Source organism: Chiloscyllium plagiosum, unplaced genomic scaffold, assembly GCF_037043375.1.
Source record: "Chiloscyllium plagiosum isolate Xiang-an unplaced genomic scaffold, Cpla_swu_hap1 HiC_scaffold_27, whole genome shotgun sequence".
In the NCBI taxonomy this organism is placed as follows: domain Eukaryota; kingdom Metazoa; phylum Chordata; class Chondrichthyes; order Orectolobiformes; family Hemiscylliidae; genus Chiloscyllium; species Chiloscyllium plagiosum.
In genome coordinates, this window is record NW_028270165.1 from 85,323,645 (window position 1) to 85,345,854 (window position 22,210).

The following is a 22,210-nucleotide window of genomic DNA, read 5'->3' on the forward strand; positions in this document are numbered from 1 at the left end:
CAGCAGAAATGACTCAATAAGTAGAGTTTCATCCTCACAGTGCAATGAATTCCCACTTTGCACCAAAACCTCAGATTTACTCACTCACTCAGTTGCTGTCTCACAAATGCAAGATTTCATTGTACCTTCTACTCCCATTAAGGGCAAAACATCTTTGAAAAGTCCTCAGAAACATTTCTGCTCTCACCGAAGATGATTAGAGTCATACAGCACAGAAACAGACCCTTTGTCCATCCACATTAAGGGCAAAGCATCTTTGAAAGCTGCTCTGAAACTCCAGCCTTCACAATCACACTTCTGCTCTCACTGAAGATGATTAGAGTTATATAGAACTGAATCAGACCCTTTGTCCATCCACACATCATTCCTGATGAAGTGCTCGGGACCGAAATGTCGACTCTCCTGGTCCTCAGATGCTGCCTGACTTACCACCTTTTTCAGCACCACACTTTGACTCTCAAATCCAACATCTGCAGTTCTCACTTTCTCCACATCCCACAGTATCACCATTTAAACAATACATCTCCTTCCTGCTTTTTTGTTTCATAGCAAAGACTATAACTTCACATTGAGATACTGCATTTGCCACGTGTTTGTAAATTGTGGTCTTCTCGACTTCGGGGAGACTGAGCATAAACTTGGGGAACGGATTGGCGAGCATCACAGCTGGGTCCGCAGAGGCTGACCAGACCTCCCAGTCACCATCGATTTTAATTCCCCTTCCCACTCCCTTTCTGACAAGAACATCATAGGCTTCCTCTATTGCCACAACGAACCAAACTGCAAATTAGGGAACAACACCCCATCTTTCGCCCGGGCAGACTACAGCCTGCAGGACCCAACATCGAGTTCTCCAATTTCAAATAACTTCCCTTTCCATCACCCGACTCCCTTCTCAGCCCCATGCCCCTCACTACCATTCCTTCCTGCCACCAACCTGATTTCTTCCACCCAATGATTAATCTGACCGATTCTTCACCTATCCCCACTTTAGCCCCCGGTCCCGGCACCCATCCCCAGCCCTGAAGAAGGGTTACACCCGAAATATCGACTTCTACAGAGGAGTATTTAGGACAGAGATGAGGAGGAACTGCTTTTCCTGGAGTGTAGTGTATCTATGGAATTCTCTGCCCCAGGAAGCAGTAGAGGCAGCTTCATTAAGTATATTCAAGACACAATTGGATGGGTTTTTGCAATGGTAGGGGAATTAAGGGTAGTTGGGACAATGCAGGGAGGAGGATCTCAGATGGTGAATAGATTAGCCATGATCTTAATTGGATTTTTGAACAAGAGGAAGGCATGAAAATGGTTTCAAGACCAGTTTAGAACAGTTACAGAGCCAGAGAGCACAAACAGACCCTTCAATCCAACTAGACCATGCTGACTGTGTTCACAAACTAAACTAGTCCCACCTGCCCCATTCTCCCCGTAACCTTTGATCCCCTTGATACTCAAGAACCTATCTGTCTCAGTTTTAAATATCCTCAGTGACCTGGCCTGCACAGCCTTCTGTGGAAATAGATTCCACAGATTCACCGCTCTCTGGCTGAAGAAGTTTCTCCGTTCTAAAAGGTCTTCCCTTTACTCTAAGGCTGTGCCCTCTGGCCCGAGTCTGTCCTACCAATGGAAACATCTTTGCAATGTCCACTCTGTCCGGGCTTTGAAGATTATGTATGTTTCAATTAGAACCCCCCCCCCCCTCCTCCTGCTTCCCCACCCCCGAGTGTGCACCTGTTAATCAGCATGAACCAGACCCTTCAGGATGAGGTACAGCAGTGATTAGGGTCAGCAAAGTGAGAATAAAGGGAGTGTGTGTATGGGATGGAGATTTTCAGCTTCTAGGGAATGAGAGAGAAAAGTGAGTTCGCTATAAATTAGAATTGATCGGATGGGCCAAAGAGTGGTAGATGGAATTTAATTTGGAGAAATGTGAGTTGTTGCATTTTGGTCAAGCAATCCAGGCAGGACTGACACAGTTAAGAGGAGTGTTGCAGAACAAAGAGTCCTTGGAGTGCAGGTTCCATAGTTCTCAGGTAGACAGGATAGCCTTTGTTGGTCAGAGCATTGAGTAGATGAGTTGGGAGGTCATGTTGTGGCTGTCCAGGATGTTGGTTAAGCCACTTTTGAAATACTGCAGTTAGTTCTGGTCTCCCTGCTGTAGGAAAGATGGTATGAAACTTTGAAAGGGGTCAGAAAAGAATACGCCAGGGGCATTTTCCATGGAGCATCAGAGGCTGAGAGGTAAACTTATAGACCTTTGTAAGGGCCATGGATAGAGGGGAAACCCGAAGGTCTTTTCCCCAGGGTATGGCAGTCCAAAACTAGAAGGCATATGTTTGAGGTGAGAGTGGAATGATTTAAGAGATTGGAGGGGCAACCACTTCAGAGGGTGGTGCATGTATGGAACGAACTGCCAGAGGAAGTGGTGGAGGCTGGCACAATTACAACATTTAAAAGGCACATGGATGTCTGTCTGTTCTCAGCTCTGCTGGATGTCTGTTGAAGCTCTGAACCCCCCCTTCTACACCTTCTGGGACAAACAAACATTTAGTCAATCAAGCCTCAATCCACAATCTCCCAGCCAGTCAACAATCCAGGCACAGTGTCGTCACAGCAGGGAATCAGCTGCCCTGAGTGCAGGAAGGCCTTTACCCAGGCCTCTACCCTGCTGAGGCACCGGTGGGTCCACACGGGGGAGAGACCCTTCAGCTGCCCCGAGTGCAGAAGGACATTCCGTGAATCCTCCAACCTGTTGAGGCACCAACGGGTCCACACAGATGGTGGAATTCGAATTTGGTCAGAAATCTGGAGTTCAGAATCTAACGGTGAAACCATTGTCGGTGGGGTGGGGGTGGAAGAAAACCCCCATCTGATTCACTCAGTTCTTTTTTAGGGAAGACTTGAGCAGTTATGAGAGCAGTCGTCCCAGCTACATCCTTTACCTGGTCTGGCCTACACGTGACTCCAGCCCCACAACAGTCTGGTGGACTCTACGCTGCTCATCCAACTTGATTGGAATACAGGTTGAAATTGCTGAGTGAGGCAATACTTCCTCCAGGTTAAGGCTGTACCAAGGATGCAGTTACAAAGGGACGACTCAGTGGTGACCAATAATGAAGAAAGTGAGGGGTTGCACTTTGACCTTGAGCTATTTTTAAAAAATTGCTACTTTTTCTACGCCTTTCTGCTGGGAGATTCTGAAGCTGTAACAAAGTTGGGTCACAATAAAGATTACCTGAACTTCACACTGAGCTCAGACTCTCACTGAGAGCTTTAAACTGCAACAGGTTTTTGTTTTAAAACTGCTCATTTTACATGTGAAAGTGAGAACTGCTGATGCAAGAGATCAGAGTCAAGATTAGAGTGGTGCTGGCAAAGCACTGCAGGTCAGGCAGCGTGCGAGGAGCAGGGAAATTGACATTTCGGGCAAAAGCCCTTCCTCAGGTTTTTGCCAGAAACGTTGATGTTCCTGCTCCTCAGATGCTGCCTGACCTGCTGTGCTCATTTCTGACAGTCTCCTGTACTATGTTTCCAATGTTGTGTATCGGTTGCAGCAGTGAATGAGTAGCCAGCATTGTTAGAAATTGTAAAATTTTCAGGAGTGCAATGTCATCAGCATTGTAGTTTCCTGGCAGCACTGAGAAGTGTGTGCCTGGTTCACTAGACATGATGTGGAGGTGCCGGTGTTGGACTGGGGTGGATAAAGTTAAAACTCAACACCAGGTTATCGTCCAACTGGCTTATTTGGAAGCACGAGCTTCTTCATTGGATGTTTGTGGAACAGGATCATAAGACACAACCACCTGATGAAAGAGCAGTGCTCCAAATGCTAGTGCTTACAAATGAGCCTGTTAGAGTATCACCTGGTATTGTGTGAAATTTAACTTCGCACACCCCAGTCCAACACCGGCATCTCCAAATCAGGTACATAGTTCTTTGAAAGTTGCATCATTGGGAGACAGGGTAGTGAAAGAGGTCAGTCAGGAGCCCTGGAGGACCGGAAGGTGACTGGTCCTTCTGTCAATCAGAGCCTTCCTATTGTCTGAATGCAGACGTTGGAACAGGAGCTTCGGAAGCTGCTGCTGCTCTCTCTGAATGAAGATTGAGTTTGCTCCAGACTGTAACCTCCTTATTCTGTCAACCATCTGAGTGTATGGTACTCTCTTCACAACTCCTTTTCCATGATTTTCATTCTGGGCTTCAATTTACGACTTGCAGCAACCGAAAGGAAAGGGAATGAACTCACGGAGCGGACAGAATCAGGAAAAGTTTGTTTATAAACAGAGTGGTTCACATGTGGAGTGAATGTAAAGAGGAAGTGGTGGATGCACATTCAGATGCAACGTTTAAAAGACATTTGGATAAGTATATGAAGAGGCACGGTGCGGAGGGATGTGGGCCAAACACTGGCAAGTGGCACCAGTTTAGTTTGAGAACGTAGGCAGCATGGAATAGTTGGACTGAAGGGTCCGTTTCTGTGCTGTCTAACGTAACTGTTCTGTCGTGGTCTTAAAACCATTTTCTTGCCTTCCACCTTCAACGTGGATACTGTACCTGCATCCAACACATAAACCATTCAAAATTAAAAAAAACACCTCCTGCGCACAAAGAAATCCACACTTTATTGTTCAAAAATCAGATGAACTCAGCCTTGAATATATTCAATGACCCCCTAACTGCAGGAAGACATCCCCACTTCTAATCTCAGTTCAGCTTGTTAATATACCACTTGCCTTGCTGCACCTGTCTGACAACTGGCATTGACTGATGTAGAAGGATGCTGCTAATCAAAGCACTGATCACACAGTGGTCTGGTGTCAGCTCAGATTTCAGGCCCTGATTTCTCTGTCCCGTGTTGATCCTCCTGTTCCCACAGACTAAGATGTCGGTCTGTTCTCAGCTCTGCTGGATTTCTGTTAAAGCTTTGACCCCGCCTTTTATAACTTCTGGAACGATAAAATATTCAATCAAGACCCAACCCACAATCTCCCAGCCTGTCAACCATCCTGATACAAGGTGCAGTCATAGCAGGGAATCAAACAAGAAAAAATGAAACAAAAATCATAAATAGGCGCACGTGCTTAATGTTTGTTCATGAGGAAGTAAACCAGGAATAGGGGTCTCCCAGGAATCTTACAGTGCCCTACTTAAGGAATTCTGTCACCCTTACATCTATTAGTACCCAGCTATGAATTACAACAACATTTACACCAACAGGAATAAAGCATCTGTTATCAAATAGACAGAGATATACAGCACGGACATGGACTTTTTCTCTATCTCATGCACACATGATAGATCATCCATGGTGGGAGTTTGTCTTTGTAGCATGATGTTTGCAAATACATTCTACTTTGCTCAAAGACTGCACAATCTGCAGGCAGTCAATACATGTAATATATTGTAAATTCCACTTTGAAAATAGATAATGGGCCCACTACCTTTTGGATGTGAGCATAAGTGGTATAGTAAGTAAGTTTGCTGATGACACCAAAATTGGAGGTGTAGTGGACAACGAAGGAGGTTACCTCAGATTACAATGGGATCTTGATCAGATGGGCCAATGGGCTGAGAAGTGGCAAGTGGAATCTAATTTAGGTAAATGTGAGGTGCTGCATTTTGGGAAAGCAAATCTTAGAAGGACTTGTACACTTAATGGTAAGGTCCGAGGGAGTGTTGCTGAACAAAAAGATCTTGGAGTGCAGGTTCACAGCTCTATGAAAGTGGAGTCGCAGGTCAATAGGATAGTGCAGATGGCATTTGGTATGCTTTCCTTTATTGGTCAGAGTATTGAGTACAGGAGTTGGGAGGTCATGTTACAGCTGTACAGTTGGAATATTGCATGCAATTCTGGTTTCCTTCCTATCAGAAAGCCCTATGCAATGTTTGTTTTTGTTTAGTGGGCGGCACGGTGGCACAGTGGTTAGCACTGCTGCCTCACAGCTCCAGAGACCTGGGTTCAATTCCCGCCTCAAGCGACTGACTGTGTGGGTTTCCTCCGGGTGCTCTGGTTTCCTCCCACAGTCCAAAGATGTGCAGGTCAGGTGAATTGGCCATGCTAAATTGCCCGTAGTGTTAGGTAAAGGGTAAATGTAGGGGGTATGGGTGGGTTGCGCTTCGGCGGGGCGGTGTGGACTTGTTGGACCGAAGGGCCTGTTTCCACACTGTAAGTAATCTAATTAATGTTTGCTGCAACCTATTCTAAAATATGAAAGACTTAACAATCCAGGTTTGTTCAATATATCAGTTCAGTGGCAGGGCACTGTAATGTTTTCCTATAAATTCTGTGCCATATGATCTTATTGTCCACAATCACCTGATGAAGAAGCAGTGCTCCGAAGCTCGTGTTTCCAAATAAACTGTCGGACTTAGCCTGGTGTTGTGAGATTTTTAACTTTGTCCAGGTTCAGATAGTGCCCAGGGATGTGCAGGTTAGGTGCATTAGTCAGGGGTAAATGTTGAGCAATAGGGGAATTGTGTGGGTGGGTTACCTTTCGGAGGATCGGTGTGTCGTCTTTGGGCCAGTTGGCCTGCTCCCACACTGTGGGGAGTCTCTGAAGGGGAAGGGATTTTTGTAAACTGTGCAAGGCAATGCAGGCGTAGTGTGGGGGCCTGCTGTTGGCCTTGCCCCGCCCTTTGCTCCTTTCCCCTGTTGTGGAGTTGTCTAAAAAACAGCTACTCTTTCTCTGCCCTTTTTGCTGGGGGAGGGAGGGGGGGGGGGATCTGAAGCTGTAACCATGTTGGGACACAAAATAAAAGGTAACCAGAACATACTGCTGGGCTCAGGCTCTCATTGAAAGCTCCAAGCGGTTTTTGTTTTAAAGCTGCTCATTTCTTGCAGCCTTCTGCACTAAGTTTCCAATGTTGTGTATTAGATGGAGCAGTGAATGAGTAGCTGGTTTCGTTAGATACTATAAATTTTTCAGGAGTGCATCGTTTCATCGGCAGTTTACTGGCAGCACTGGGAAGTATGGGCTGTGTTCACTAGAAACGAGGTGGAGGTGCTGCTGTTGGACTAGGTTGGACACGGTTTAAAAATCACAACACCAGGTTATAGTCCAACAGGTTTATGTGGAAGCACCATCTTTCGGAGTGCTGCTCCTTCATCGGGTAACTGTGGAGCAGGATCATAAGACACAGAGTTAAGAGCAAAAGATCAATGTCATGCAACTGATGATATATTGACAAACGTAGATTGTTGTTAAATCTTTCATCTTTTAGAATGGGTTGCAGGTTTTAGTTCATTAATGTGTACATCGCAGTACTACTATTAAGTCATATTCTCAAGATCACTTAAGGTCTTTTTAAAAAACAGGTGACATCTCAGTCCAGACAATGCATGAAAGGTGTGAGAGTATCCCAATCTTAAATCGGACTGGTTCTATTTCCAAACTAGGAATTTATAAAATATTACATGGATTGACTACCTGCATATTGTGCGTTTTGTGCAAAATTGAATATATCTGCAAATATAATTCTGCAAATGCACCACATTGTTATATGTATGTGTGCAGCATGAGTGCGCGTGTAAGAGAGTATGTGTGCACATGCTTGGTAAAGTGAGTGTGATGGAGGAGAAGCCTGTGAAAGGGTGTGTGTGTGTTGGGGGGGTGTGTCTGTCTGAGAGAGAACATGTGTATAGATAAAAGGTGAGGGGTTGCATTTTGCCAAAATAAGGAAGGGCCGGGCTTGTACAGAGGGATATGGTGGGGGGCGGGGGGTTCAGATATATACTTCTTTGAAAGTTGCATCACTGGTTGGAAGGAAGCTTCAGAAGGCATTCAACACACTTACCTTAATTGTTCACACCATTGAATAAAGGAGCTGGGACATAATGTTGAAGTTGTACAGGATGTTGGTGAAGTCACTTGTAGAGTACTGAGAACGCTTCTGGTGGCCCTGTAATAGGAAGAATTCTATTAGAAAGGGTTCAGGAAAGATTTACCAGGATGTTGCCAGGACTGGAGGGTTTGAGTTGTAAGGAGAGGCTGAAACACTCTTCACTGGAGCACAGGAGGTTGAGGGGTGACCTCATTTGAGATTTATAAAATCATGAGGGTTATAGGGAAGATGAACATCAAACACAGAAAGGAGCATGCGCGGTTATGTCGAGTGACGGGGGAAGAAATTGTGGCATTTGCACACTTTAAATCTGCTAGGAGAGAACACTGCGCATGCCAGAAGACTGGAGGTTGGCTAATGTGGTGCCACTGTTTAAGAAGGGTGGTAAGGACAAGCCAGGGAACTATAGACCAGTGAGCCTGACATCGGTGGCGGGCACGTTGTTGGAGGGAGTCCTGAGGGACAGGATGTACATGTGTTTGGAAAGGCAAGGACTGATTAGGGATAGTCGACATGGCTTTTTGTGTGGGAAATCATATCTCAAATTTTGAGTTTTTGAGGAAGTAAAGAGGATTGAGGAGGGCAGAGCGGTAGATGTGATCCACATAGACTTCAGTAAGGCGTTCGACAAGGTTCCCCATGGGAGACTGATTAGCAAGATTAGATCTCATGGAATACAGGGAGAACTAGCCATTTGGATACAGAACTGGCTGAAAGGTAGAAGACAGAGGGTGGTGATGGAGGGTTGTTTTTCAGACTGGAGGCCTGTGACCAGTGGAGTGCCAGAAGGATCGGTGCTGGGCCCTCTACATTTTGTCATTTACATTAATGATTTGGATGCGAGTATAAGAGGTACAGTTAGTAAGTTTGCAGATGATACCAAAATTGGAGGTGCAGTGGACAGTGAAGAGGGTTACCTCAGATTACAACAGGATCTTGACCAGATTGGCCAATGGGCTGAGAAGTGGCAGATGGAGTTTAATTCAGATAAATGTGAGGTGCTGCATTTTGGGAAAGCAAATCTTAGCAGGACTTATACACTTAATGGTAAGGTCCTAGGGAGTGTTGCTGAACGAAGACACCTCACAGTGCAGGTTCATATCTCCTTGAAACTGGCGTCGCAGATAGATAGAACTGTAAAGGTGGTGTTTGGTATGCTTTCCTTTATTGGTCAGAGTATTGAGTACAGAAGTTGGGAGGTCATGTGGCTGTTGTACAGGACATTGGTTAGGCCACTGTTGCAATATTGTGTGCAATTCTGGTCTCCTTCCTATTGGAAAGATTTTGTGAAACTTGAAAGAGTTTAGAAAAGATTCACAAGGATGTTGCCAGGGTTGGAGGATTTGAGGTATAGGGAGAGGCTAAACAGGTTGGGGCTATTTTCCCTGGAGCGTCGGAAGCTGAGGTTTACAAAAGGGGCATGGATAGGATAGATAGACAAAGTCTTTTCCCTGGGGTGGGGGAGTCCAGAAGTCAAGGGTATAGGTTTAGGGTGAGAGGGGAAAGATATAAAAGAGACCTACTGGGAAACCTTTTCACACAGAAAGTGGTACGTGTATGGATTGAGCTGCCAGAGGAAGTGGTGGAGGTTGGTACAATTGTAACATTTAAGAGGCATTTGGATGGGTACATGAATAGGAAGGGTTTGGAGGGATATGGGCCAAATGCTGGCAGGTGGGACTAGATTGGGATGGGATATCTGGTCGGCATGGACGGGTTGGACCGAAGGGTCTGTTTCCATGCTGGTTCAGCAAAAGCTATTCACGCTCTTTGCTGTCTGCAAAAATGGCGCAAATCCTTCTTCAAATGGACCAATGAGAAGCCAATTGTTGACTTGCAGCAACTGAAGAAAGTGAGTGAATCCAGGGAGGGGACAGAGTCGGGAAACGTTGGTCCAGGTCTGTATCTCAATTGGCAAACACATGGCAAATGCAGTCCCACAGCGTGAAATTATAGCCTCAGTTACGAACAAATAACTGCTGAAAGGAGATGTGTTGTTTAAATGGTGACATATTGGGATGCGGAGAAAGTGAGGACTGCAGATGCTGGAGATGACAGTTGAAAAGTGTGGCACTGGAAAAGCACAGCAGATCAGACAGCATCCGAGAAGCAGGAGAATCAACGTTTCAGGCATGAGCCCTTCCTCAGGAATGATGTGTGGATGTAAAAAGTGGCCTCAGCATCCTTCCACACCAGTCACTGCCAGTTGTCAGACAGGTGCAGCAAGCAATCAGCAAGGCAAGTGGTATATTAGCAAGAGGAAATGAGTTCAGAAGTCTCTGCAGTTAGGGGGTCATTGAATATATTCAAGGCTGAGTTTGTCTGATTTTAGAACAAGAAAGAAGTGGATGTTTCTGGGGGAAGGCAAGTAAAATGATTTTAAGACCAGTACAGAACAGTTAAAGGGTCATAGAGCACAGAAACAGACCCTTCAGCCCAACTAGTCCATGCTGACTATATTCACAAACTAAACTAGTCCCACCTACCTGTATTTGGCCCATATCCCCCTGAACCTTTCCTATTCATGTACTTATCCAAATGTCTTTTAAACATTGTTACACAACCAGCATCCACTATTTCCTCTGGACATTTATTCCACACACAAACCACTCTGTTTACAAAAAAGGTGCTCCTCATCTCTTATTAAAATCTTTCTCCTCTCACCTTAATTTGCGGCCTAATCTTGAAATGACACATGCCGTTCACCTTATCTATGCCCCTCATGGTTTTGGAAACCTCTATAAAGAGAACAAAGAACCTTACAGCACAGGAACAGGCCCTTCAGCCCTCCAAGGCTATGCTGATCGAGATTCTCTATCTAAACCTGCCGCCTATTTTTTAAGGATCTGTATCCCTTTGCTCCCTGCCGATTCATGTATCTGTCTAGATACATCTTAAATGACGCTATTGATCCCAGCCCTACTGCCTCCACTGCATGAGGCACCCACCACCCTCTGCGTAAAGAATTTTCCATGTAGATCTCCCTCAAACCTTTCCCCTCTCACTTTGAACTCGTGACTCCTAGTAATTAAGTCTTCCCCTATGGGGGAAAAAAAAATTCTTCCTATCCACCCCTGTCTACATGCCTCATGGTTTTATAGGCCTCAATCAAGACCCCTCCTCAACCTCCTTATTTCCAATGAAAATACTCCTAATGTACTCAACCTCTCCTCATAGTTAGCGCTCTCCATAACAGGCAACATCCTGGTGAACCTCCTCTGCACCCTCTCCAAAGCATCCACATCCTTTGGGAAATCTGGCGACCGGAATTGTACAGCAGTATTCCAAATGTGGCCGAACCAAAATCTTATATAACTTTAACATGACCTGCCAGCTCTTGTACTCAATACACCTTCCGATGATGGAAAGCATGTTGTATGCTGCCTTAACCACTCTACTGACAGACATTGTTCTCTGAAGATGGCAATAGATCTGAACACCCAGATCTCTCTGTACATCAATTTCCCCCAGGACCTTCCCATTTAAAGTATAGTTTGCTCTCGAATTGCACCTTCCAAAATGCATCACCTCGCATTTGTCTTGATTAAACTCCATTTCTCTTCCCAACTCTCCAATCTATATTCTGCAGTATCATCTGACAGTCCCCTTCACTATCTGATATTCCATCAATCTGAGCGTCATCTGCAAACTTGCTAACGAGGCACCCGACACCTTCACCTTTCAACCTCCTGTGCTCCAATGAAAAAAGTCCCAGCCTACCCTTCAATCGGTGTGAATTCTGTCTGGGTCCCAATGTCGAGTCAGCCTGACATTTTGGATAGAAAAGCTCTGCATTTAAATTATGTTCTTGAGAAAGTTACTGAAAACAGGTTCTGGGATTAACATACCAAAGAACAGAACCCCATTCTAAAAGATGGAAGATTTAATCTAAATTGTTTAATGTATCACATCTCCATGACACTGGACTCCTTTGGCTATAAATTCTGTGATCATGATCTTATTCTCCACAACCACCTGATAAAAGAGCAGAACTCCAAAAGCTAGTGCTTTCATGTTATGGCAGTAGCGGGAGGTGTGGGCTGTATTCACTAGAAACAATGAAGCAGTTAGATACCACACATTTGAGGGGGAAGGGTGTATTACATGACCTCCCAACTCCTATACTGAATGCTCTGAGCAATGAAGGAAAGCAAACCAAACACCTTCTTCATTATTCTATCCACCTGAGACTCCACTTTCAAGGAACTATGAACCTGCACTCCAAGGTCTCTTTATTTTGCAACATTCCCCTAACTGCATCAGCCCTGCCTGGATTGCTTGACCAAAATGCAAACCTCAGACTTCTCTAAATTAAACTCCAACTGACACTCCTCGGCTCATCAGCCGATCCCAAAAATTCTAATTTATAGTGAACTCTCTTTCCTCTATTATTCCCTAGAAGCGGAAAATCTCCGTCCCACACTCTCTCCGTCCGTTTTCACTTTGTTGAAAGTGGAAGAATGGGATTGAGAAACTAATCAGCGATGATTGAATGGAATGAGCAGACCTGGTGGTCTAATTTCTGCTTCTATGTCTTGTGGTCTCTTGCTGTCCTGGACACCGAGAGAGAAAATTGGGACCAGCATTGAACCGATCATGACTGGATATGGATCTACCTGCATCTAGGTGGATGGGCTGGGACTTTTTCACTGGAGCATAGGAGGTGGAGATGTGACCTTATCAAGGTTTATAAAATCATGAGGGGAGAGCTGAGGTGAATGACAGGTGTCCTTCCCCTAGGCTGGGGGTTTCAAGATGAGGGAGCAAATTTTGAATGTGAGAGGAGAAAGAGATTTTAAAAAGACTTGAAGGGCACAATATTTTTTATATACAGAGTGTGGTTCACGTGTGGACTGAATGTCCAGAGGAAGTGGTGGGTGCAGGTACAGTTACAAGGTTTAAAAGACATTTGGATAATTACATGATTAGGAAATGTTCAGAAGGGTATGGGCCAAAACACTGGCAGGTGGGACTGGTTTAGCTGGTGAACATAGTCAGCATGGACTAGTTGGACTGAAGGGTCTGTTTCTGTGCTGTATGGTTCTGTACTTGTCTCAAGACCATTTTCTTGCCTTCACCATAAACATCCACATAAAAATCAGATGAACTCAACCTTGAATATATTCAATGACCTGAAAATGTGTTGCTGGAACAGCGCAGCAGGTCAGGCAGCATCCTGGGACCAGGAGAATCGACGTTTCGGGCATAAGCCCTTCTTTAGGAATCAAACGTCAATTCTCCTGTTTCCTGGATGCTGCCTGACCTGCTGCGCTGTTCCAGCAACACATTTTCAGCTCTGATCTCCAGTATCGGCAGACCTCACTTTCTCCTCGAATATTCAATGACCCCCCAACTGCAGGAAGACATCCCCGCTTCTGAACTTAATTCCTCTTGCTAATACACCACCTGCCTTGCTCATTGCCTGCTGCACCTGTCTGACAACTGGCACAGAAGGACACTGATGCCCCTCTGAACATCCACGCATCATTCTTGATGAAAGGCTTGCGCCCAAAACCTTGACTGTCCTACTGCTCGGATGCTGCTTGACCTATTGTGCTTTTCCAGCACCACACTTTTTGACTCTAATCTCCAGTCCTCACTTTCTCCACATCCCAATATATCACCATTTAAACAATATACCTTTCTACTTTTTTTCACAGCAAAGGCTGTAACTTTATGTTGGGGTACTGTATTTGCCAACTGTGGCCTTCTCTACGTCGGGGAGCACGAGCATAAACTTGGGGAACGGTTCGCCGAGCATCGCAGCAAGGTCTGCAGAGGCCGACCGGACCTCCCAGTCACCACCCATTTTCATTCCCCTTCCCACTCCCTTTCTGACATGACCATTTTTGGCCCCATCCATTGCCACAACAAACCACAGTGCAAATTGGAGGAACAACATCTCATCTTCCACCTGAGCAGTCCACAGCCCGAAGGACTCAACAGTGAGTTCTCCAATTTCAAATAACCTCCGTTCCGAGCCCCTGCCCCTCCACCTCCCTGCCACCAACTAGGTTCCTTCCTCACATTCACCAACCAGGTCGTACCCTCTACCTATTTACACCTATCCCCAGTTCATCACCCTGCCCTCAGCATACCCTTGTTCTGCAGCTCTCCCTATACTCACCCCCAGTCCTGAACAAGGGTTACACCCGAAACGTCGACTTCTCCACCTCCTGATACTGCCTGGCTTGCTGCATTCTTACAGACTCCTGCCTGTCTGTATTGCCAATTGAGACACAGGCATGGACTAACTTTTCCAGAGTCTATCCCCTCGCTGGATTCATTCCCATTCCTTTCAGTTGCTCCAAGTCAACAATTGAACCCCAGAATGAAACGTAAATGGAAAAGGGGGTGAGAAAAGAGAGTGCTGTACTCACAGATGTTGGACAGAGGAAGGAAGTTGCAGTCTGAGGCGAAGCTCAATCTTCATTCAGTGTGAGAGGAGGAGCAGGACCTTAAGAAGCTCATGGTCCACCTTCCGCATTCAGACAATAGGGGAGCTCCAATTGGCATGAGGACAAGTCTCCTTCTGGTCCTCCAGTGCTCCTTATTTGTCCATCAAAAGTAGGTCTCGCCCCTTTTCTGCCAACAGCAAGGAACATGCCCAATGTTTTGGTGACACCGGCAAACATGTGCCCTGCTTGTTGACACTGAGGAGTGTACACAATATGCTCTGTAGCAATGCTGATGTTATTGACAGATTAAGTGTCCATATGCCTCAGAGAACAAAAAGGATTAGAGCCATAATTTGTTTTATACTATGTGTCTCGATATTTTATTGCTTTTGCATTTGTCTGGCTGCTCAATGCTTTTATGTCTTTTCCTCAGTGTTGGGGTGAAGTTCACAACTAGAGGGCACAGGTTTAGGGCGAGAGCAGAAAGATATAAAAGGTACCTAAGGGGCAACGTTTCCATGCAGAGGGTGGTGCTTGTATGGAATGAACTGCCAGAGGAAGTAGTGGAAGCCGGTATAATTACAGCATTTAAAAGGCATCTGGATGGGTCTATGAATAGGAAGGGTTTAGAGGGATATGAGCCAAGTGCTGACAAATGTGACTAGATTAATTTAGGATATTTGGCTGGCATGGACAGGTTGGACCAAATGGGTATGTTTCCGTGCTGTACATCTCTATGACTTTAAATAATAAAAAGTATATTTTCCAAGTAACAAACTATACCCAGTTAAAAATCACAACACCAGGTTATAGTCCAACAGGTTTAATTGGAAGCACACTAGCTTTTGGAGCGATGCTACTTCATCAGCTGATTAAACCTGTTGGACTATAACCTGGTGTTGTGTGATTTTTAACTTTGTACATCCCTGTCCAACACTGGCATCTCCAAATCATAACTATACCCATATTAACAAGGTTTAGTACACCACACACTTGACCAACCATTCTCAACAGATCCTGCCCCTTCAATAACTGAGGAACATATACATGCTGGTGCATAATCTCCTTCACTAGTATTTACACACTACCCTCAGCAATTTCACAAGTAACAGCAAAGGGCAAACAGCACAAGGATTAAACACACAGTGAGGGGCAAACAGCACAAGGATTAAACACACAGTGAGGGGCAAACAGCACAAGGATTAAACACACATTGAGGGGCAAACAGTACAGGCGCCAGTAAAAGCAGATGGAAAGTGAGTGTAAAATGTCACTATGACAGGACAGGCCCCACATTCCTTCCCCTCCGTCCCCCCACAACCTGCCTCACCTTTCACCTCCCGGGCCCAGTACCTTCCAGGTGGCCCCATAGTTGACACAGGGGCCGCCCCACGACCAGTAGAACTCCACCACCCAGGCGGCCGACGAGTTCCCAAGCAGGCCCTTAACCCCATCCGCCTCCAGAATGCTCACCGGCTCCTGCCTGCTGTACAGCCGGCCGGTGTGGCCGTGACACAGCAGCTGCGCCAGGAAGGCGGCGGTGCCCAGTGACGGGTGTCTGCACCGGGCCGCACGGCACCATTTTCCTAACGACCGCCCTCCCGCCGCTTCCCCGCTCGAGCGACTTCTCCTCCCAACCGCCTTCGCCCCCGCGTGACGTCTGCACGGGGGGATGGGCGGGGCCGGGGGAGCCTCACCGTCACCAAGCAACAGCCACCTCGCGCTACAACTGCTCATTCACAAAAACAAACTCTCCTGTCTCGCTCTGCAGCTGCAGGGGGGACACTGCCACGTTTCCAGGAGCCCTGTCTACATTGGGAAAGCTCACGGCTCAATTTAAACAGAGATTCCGACATCTAACGGAACGGCATCATATCTAAAGGGGGCAATCTGCATTTTAAAAGGGACGTGGACATTTTGACGGGTATTTCTGCAAATAAAGAGGGTTAAATGAACGAGATTACATTTCAAAGGGATGTGGGCACATTCAAAGGGATATCTTCATATGTAAAATGACGCAGTTATATCTAAATGAATCTACATTTCGAAGAGACGTTGCCCTATTTATAAGTAGAGACAATAGGTGTGAATTCTGTCTTTGTCCCAATGTTGAGTCAGACTGACATTTTTTTTTAGAAAAGCTCTGTATTTAAATTACATTCTTGAGAAGGTAATTTATAGATTCGGGTGTAGGTTAGGGAGAATTGGCCGTGCTAAGTTATCCATAGTGACCAGGGATGTACAGGTTAGGGTGGCTTGGCCATGAGAAATACGGAGTAAGGGATTGGGTATGAGTAGGATACTGTTCAGGAGGGCCAGAGAGGAATCAATGGGCTGAATGGCCCGCTTCCACATTGTCGGAATTCGATGACCCTCCCCACCAAAGGAGCATTTTATCTGCATCTATCCTGTCAAGCCCCTTTCAGAATTCTACCAGTTTCAATAAAGGTATACAGCACAGAAACAGACACTTCGGTCCAATTCGTCCATGCCGACCAGGATTCCAAACTAAACCAGTCCCACTTGCTTGCATTTGGCCCATATCCCTCTAACCTTTCCATTCACGTACCCATCCAAATGCTGTTTCAATGTTGTCACTGTACCTGCATCTACCACATCCTCAGCAAGTTCATTCCACGTGCAAATCACCCACTTTCAAAATGTTGCCCCTCCGGTTCCTTTTAAATCTCTCTCTTCACATTAAAAAAAAGCCCCCTAGTTTTGAGCTCGCCGACGCTAAGCAAGAGCCCTTTGCTATTCACCCTCATGATTTTATCAATCTCAATGAGGTCACCCCCCCCCCCCAACTTCCTGTGCTCCAGTGAATAAAGTCCCAGCCTCTCCTTATAACCTCAAACCCTCCAGTCCTTACAACATCCTGGTAAATCTTTATTAAACCCTCTCTAATAGTATTCTTCCTATTACAGGGCCAACAGAACTGTACTGAGTACTCTAAAAGTGTTACATATTAATGAACCAAAGCCCACACCCATTCTAAGAGATGAAGACTATCTAAGTTTGTTCAATATATTCTATCAGTTGCATGACACTGATGTTTTGATATAAGTTCTGTGTCTTATGATGCTGTTCCATGAGGCTTATGTGTTGATGAGGCAAGATGGAACAGATGAGGCGATGGAGAATTACAAATCACGTAGGAAGGATTTAAAGAGAGAGTTAAGAAGAGCAAAGAGAGGATAGGAGCAGCCTTTAGCAAATAGAATACAGGAAATCGCTCAAGCTTTCTATCGATATGTGAGGAATAAAAGGATGATTAGGGTAGGAATAGGGCCAGTCAAAGACAGAAGTGAGAAGTTGAGCATGGACCCTGTATCAGTGTTCACTCAGGAAAAGAATGAGGTACGAGATATTAGACTCGAAAGGATCGAGGTCAGTTACACACAGGTGTTATCAATTTGAGAAGGAGTGAAAGTAGACAAGTCCCCTGGGCTGGATGGGATTTATCCGAGGATTCTCTGGGAAGCTAGGGAGGAGATAGCAGAGCCTTTGGCTTTGATATTTGAGTCGTCATTGTCTACGGGTTTAGTACCAGAGGACTGGAGGATTGCAAATATTGTGCCCTTGTTCAAATAGGGCAGCAGAGTTGACCCAGGTAATTATAGACCAGTGAGCCTTACATCTATTGTAGAAAAGATTTTGGAAAGGATTATAAGAGAAGATTTAAAATCATCTAGTAAGCAACAATTTGATTTCAGACAGTCAACATGGTTTCGTGGAGGGCAGGTCGCGTCTCACAAATCTCATTGAGTTCTTTGAGAAGGTAGATGTAGATGAGGGTAGGGCAGTTGATGTGGTATACTTGGACTTCAGTAAAGCCTTTGATAAGGTTCCACATGGGAGGCTGATGGAGAAAATGCAGAGGCATTGAATTGAGGGTGATTTAGCAGTTTGGATTAGAAACTGGAAGAAGGCAGCGAGTGGTGGTTGATGGAAAATATTAAGTCTGGAGTCCAATTCCTAGTTTTGGGACCACTGCTGTTTGTCATTTTTATAACTGACTTAGACACAGGCATAGGTGGATGGATTCGTAAATTTGCAGACGACACTAAAGTCGGTGGAGTACTGGACAGTTTGGAAGAATGTTACAGGTTGCAGGGGGAAATTTGGATAAACTGCAGAATTGGGCTGAGAGGTGGCAAATGGAGTTCAATGCAGCTGAATGTGAGGTGATGCACTTTGGGAAGAATAACAGGATGGCAGAGTACTTGGTCAATGTAAAGATTCTTGGTAGTGTGGATATGCAGAGGGATCTTGGAGTCCATGTGCATAGATCCCTGAAAGTTGCCACCCAGGTGTATAGTGCTGTGAAGAAGGCATACGGTGTGTTAGTTTTCATTGGTAGGGGGATCGAGTTCCGGAACCGCAATATCATGCTGCAACTATACAAAACGCTGGTGCAGCCACACTTGGAATATTGTGTACAGTTCTGGTTACCCAATTACAGAAAGGGTGTGGAAGCATTGGAAAAGCAGAGGAGATTTACCAGGATGTTGCCTGGTCTGGAGGGAAGGTCTTATGAGGAAAGGCTGAGAGACATGGGCCTTTTCTCATTGGAAAGGCGGCGGCTAAGGGGGGATTTGATAGAGACATACAAGATGATCAGAGGATTAGATAGGGTAGACAGAGAAAGACGTTTTCCTGGGATGATCACGTCTGCGTGTACGAGGGGGCATAACTACAAATTGAGGGGGGATAGCTTTAAGACAGATGTCAGAGACAAGTTCTTTACACGGAGTGGTAAGGGAGGGGAATGCCCTACCTGCTAAGGTAGTCAACTCAGCCACATTAGGGCGATTTAAACAATCCTTACATAAGTGCATGGATGATTTTGGGATAGTGTAGGGGAACGAGAATAGTTCACAGGTCGACGCAACATCGAGGGCCGAAGGGCCTGTTCTGCGCTGGATTGTTCTATGTTCTTTGTTCTAAACTTAGTGCAGGATGCTGAAAGAAATGAGCAGCTTTAAAACAAAAACTTCTTGGAGCTCAAAGCTTTCAATGAGAGTCTGAGCCCGGTGGTAAGTTCAGGTAACCTTTATTGCAACCCAACTTTGTTACAGCTTCAGATCCCCCCAGCAAAAAGGCAGAGAAAAAAGTAGTTGCTTTTTGAACAGCTCAAGGTCAAAGTGCACACACCACACCTCCCCTTGTCCGACCCCCCCTCACTGTCTTTACTATTGGCCAGCAGCAAGTTGTCCCTTTGTAATTGGATCCTTGGTACAGCCGTAACCTGGAGGAAGTATTGCCTCACTCAGCAATTTCAACCCATACCTTGTCTCCAAGTAAGTTTCTCCCCACTCCTTTGCCAGGAAGGGGCAGTGTAGAGTCAACCAGACTGCTGTGGGTCTGGAGTCACGTGTAGGCCAGACCGGGTAAAGAATGCAGCTGGAACAACCGAGTGAATCCTTTCCCACAATGGCGGTTCCCTTCCCTAGCAAGGGAGAGTGTGAATCAGATGGGGGCTTTCTCCCCCGCACCACCCTCTCCCTGAAACACTCTCATCGTTAGATTCCGAACTCCACATTTCTGACCGAATACCAATTCTGCCATCTGTCGGGGAGGGATTCAAACCCGGAGTCCCTGGAACTGGGTTGATGGTCCAATCGATAATGGCACTCGGCCATCACTCCTTCAATCCCCCTGCGATGGCACGTGAACTCGCTGGTGGCTCCGCAGGTGGGAGGAGCGGGTGAAGCCCTTCCCGCACTGAGAGCAGGTGAACGGCCTCTCCCCGGTGTGGATCCGCTAGTGGGTCAGCAGGTTGGAGGAATCGCTAAAGGCCTTGCCACACTCGGGGCAGCTGAAGGGCCTCTCCCCAGTGTGGATCCGCTGGTGGCAGGTTGGAGGAGCAGGTGAAGCCCTTCCCACACTGAGAGCAGGTGAACGGCCTCTCCCCCGTGTGGACATGCTGGTGGATCAGCAGAGTGGAGGAATTGCTGAATGCCTTCCGGCACTGAGAGCAGGCAAAGGGCCTCTCCTTCGTGTGGATCCGCTGGTGCCTCATCAGGGAGGAGATGTCGGTAAAGGCCTTCCCACACTCGGGGCAGCTAAAGGGCCTCTCCCCTGTGTGGACGCGCCGGTGGCTCCGCAGGGCAGAGACGTGGGTAAAGGCCTTGCCACACTCGGGGCAGCTGAAGGGCCTCTCCCCAGTGTGGATCCGCTGGTGCTTCTGCAGGGCGGAGACGTCGGTATAGGCCTTCCCGCACTCAGGGCAGCTGAAGGGCCTCTCCCCTGTGTGGATCCGCTGGTGCTTCTGCAGGGCGGAGACGTCGGTATAGGCCTTCCCGCACTCAGGGCAGCTGAAGGGCCTCTCCCCCGTGTGGACGCGTCGGTGACTCCGCAGGGTGGAGGAATAACTGAAGGCCTTCCCACACTCAGGGCAGCTGAAGGGCCTTTCCCCAGTGTGGACACGCTGGTGCCTCATCAGGGAGGAGACGTCGGTAAAGGCCTTCCCGCACTCAGGGCAGCTGAAGGGCCTCTCCCCTGTGTGGATCCGCTGGTGCCTCAGCAGGGCGGAGACGTCGGTAAAGGCCTTCCCGCACTCAGGGCAGCTGAAGGGCCTCTCCCCTGTGTGGACACGCTGGTGGCTCAGCAGGGTGGAGGAATACCTGAAGCCCTTCCCACAATCTGGGCAGCTGTAGGGCCTCTCCCCCGTGTGGTCCTGCTGGTGGGCCAACAGGTGGGAGGATTGTCTGAAGGCCTTCCCGCAGTCGGTGCAGGGGAATGGCCTCTCCCCGGTGTGACTGCGCCGATGAGTCTCCAGGGCAGACGGGACACGGAAGCCTTTCCTACAGTCGCCACACTTCCACGGTTTCTCCACGGTGTGGGATTCCTCAGGTTTCTCCATGGCCACAGCTTCAGCTGCACACAAACACGTGTAGAGCTCCTCCATGCCGTGAAATCCCCTTCCCAGGCCGTATAACTGTTTCAGGCTCCACACACAGTGCGCTGCAACAGTGCGGTCTCTCGTCCAGTCCCACTGATACTGAAAACGTCCTCAAACAGGAACCAAAAAGCGTTGATCCCTCTCACAGAAATCACAGTCAAAAATCATTGCGGTCCTGATGGATTGTGTGACTGTCAGACATTGACATCAAAGTGAGGACTGCAGACGCTGGACAGTCAGTCGAAAAGCACAGCAGGTCAGGCAGCATCCGAGGAGCAGGAGAGTCAGTGTTTCGAGCGTAAGCCCTTCATTCGTTGATTTTGAAACATCAGTCTTTAGATTTTCAAATACTCTGCAAAAAGGGATTACAAAAGGGATCATCAGTGCAGGGTAGTAATTCAGAAAAAGCAATTCTACTTTCTGTGGAATATTCTTTTGTTGTACCACAAAATTGAAAGCACCATCCCACTCTCTCTCCCCCTCTGTTCTCACTCCGCTCTAACTAATTCCCCTGAAGGTGCTGATTCAGGATCTTACAGGGGCAGAAAAAGCAAAAACATCAAGACTAACATCTCTCTGAATTTTGGATAACTCCACCCGAAAGTTAATATCTTTCACAACACTGGGATCCTGCGGAGAGTGAGCAGGTCTGATTTTGGGAAGCAAAAAAAAGTGTCAATTCAGGGTAAACCTGCAATGCAGCTTCTTGAGGAAGGACCAGACACGAAATGGTTAATGACCCCAGGAAGGTGGGAGCAAAATGAGACATCAAGGCATTAACACCGACACACTTCAGTCAAACTCTTCTCCTGCTTCCAGTCAGGAGAAAGTGAGGACTGCAGATGCTGGAGATCAGAGCTGAAAATGTGTTGCTGGAAAAGCACAGAAGGGCTCATGCCCAAAACGTCGATTCTCCTGCTCCTTGGATGCTGCCTGACCTGCTGCGCTTTTCCAACAACACATTTTCAGCTGCTTTCAGTTAGGGCAAAACATGCTCTGAAAGTCCAGCCTTCACAACCACACTTCTGCGTTCACTGAAGACAATTTGAGTCACACAGCACAG

General features: G+C 46.8%; 1 long non-coding RNA gene and 1 pseudogene across 1 annotated transcript in view; both read right to left on the bottom strand.

Annotated features, from left to right (window-relative positions):
- Positions 1-15,815, bottom strand: part of LOC148144826 (uncharacterized) — a 30,934-nt gene extending 15,119 nt beyond the window's left edge. Inside the window, exons 1-2 of the long non-coding RNA XR_015751640.1 lie at positions 15,571-15,815; positions 7,795-7,899 (exon numbers count right to left, since the gene is read on the bottom strand). This is a non-coding gene — a long non-coding RNA (uncharacterized LOC148144826). The remainder of the gene's footprint in view (positions 1-7,794; positions 7,900-15,570) is intronic.
- A 3,377-nt stretch (positions 15,816-19,192) lies between these two features.
- On the bottom strand, positions 19,193-21,108 carry LOC148144827 (uncharacterized; annotated as a pseudogene).
- Positions 21,109-22,210: the final 1,102 nt, after the last annotated feature.